This window comes from Silene latifolia, chromosome Y (genome assembly GCF_048544455.1).
Source record: "Silene latifolia isolate original U9 population chromosome Y, ASM4854445v1, whole genome shotgun sequence".
Lineage (NCBI taxonomy): Eukaryota > Viridiplantae > Streptophyta > Magnoliopsida > Caryophyllales > Caryophyllaceae > Silene > Silene latifolia.
Window position 1 is genome coordinate 460,128,368 of NC_133538.1, and position 1,427 is coordinate 460,129,794.

Sequence of the window (1,427 nt, forward strand, 5' to 3'; positions counted from 1 at the left end):
CTACAATATATGATAATCTTGACCAAAGGAACACCATCTTCCGAAGGGGCACCGATTACCTACCCCTACTACGGGTAACTTCGAATTTCGTTCCTCTTATATCGATTTAGTGGAGCAAAATCGGTTCTTTGGTCTACCGGATGAGGACCCCTTGAAGCATATGGAAATTTTCACGTACTCATCATTGCTCCATACCTATACCCGGGGGGTGACTCAGGATGAAGTAAAGGGGTTGATGTTCTTATACTCCTTGAAGGATTCGGCGTGAGATTGGTACCGCTACCTTGATAGGGTAGCAGCTGGAGTCGCGGATTGGACATCTCTAGCATTAGCCTTCTACAAGAAGTACTTCCCACTTTCAAAGACTGACGCCTTGAGAAACAAAATCACAAGTTTCCAGCAAGGAGTTGATGAGGATTTTTGTGAAGCATGGGGACGTTTCAAAAGTTTGGTCCGAGCTGTCCCTCACCATGGCTTCCAGCAGTGGTATCTTTGCAACTTATTCTACAATGCTTTATATGATGATTACAAGGTCATCCTGGACGCAGCTGCGAATGGTAGGTTTCAAAACAATACCGGTCAGAATAGAGGTTGGAACACTATTGAGGAAATGGCGGTACATAGAGCTGAGTTTGGGAGTTCACGTGGGAATTCACGGAAGCAAAGTGATGAAATGAGTACCATTGTGAGACTCATTACTTCTATTACTGCCCGTCTTGAGAGGCTCGAGGCCTCTGAAGCTTCCAAGGAAAGAGTTGAAATTCCTATCCGTAATTCAGATGAGACCCCGAAGTTGAGAGAAATGGTCCAAACTCTTTTGATTCAAGTGGCGAATATGGAAGCAGTCGGGATTGTGTCCTCAAAGAATTTTGTGAAGCAGTTGGAAAATATAGAGGCTAAGCAAGTCGCAAATTCTTCAAACAAATGTGAAGGGCCAATTGAAACGATTAATGCCATTAATCTCAGAAGTGGCCTCTCTTATGAAGGTCCCGACAAGCCAAGAGGAGACTCGGAAAATGATGAAGAGGCTAGTCTAATTTCTGGTACAAAAACGAGCTCAACTGCTAGTACTTCTGGTTGATCGACCAACATTGTCAGTCGATCGACTGAAGCGTCAGATAAAATAGTTTCTGATCAGAAACTATTCACACCCAGCACAGGAAGTTGATCGACCAACATTATCAGTCGATCGACTGAGTCACCTGACGAAATCAATTCTGAGCAAGAACTGCTCACGCCCAGCCAAGTTGGTCGATCGACCACTCATATCAGTCGAGCGACTGAGATCCCAGTACAGGATGCTAATCCGTCAACTAGTTTGTATGTGTAGATACCCGTATCCGTCGATATTGGAATTTATAGAGAACCCGACAAACACCCGATGATGATAGGACACATGTATTCTTTAGTTGTCATTGTCATTATTT

General features: G+C 44.0%; 1 non-coding gene across 1 annotated transcript; it reads right to left on the reverse strand.

Annotated features, from left to right (window-relative positions):
• Positions 1 to 368: 368 nt before the first annotated feature.
• On the reverse strand, positions 369 to 477 carry LOC141635310 (small nucleolar RNA R71). The gene has a single exon (XR_012540008.1). It is a non-coding gene; the product is annotated as a small nucleolar RNA R71 (small nucleolar RNA).
• Positions 478 to 1,427: the final 950 nt, after the last annotated feature.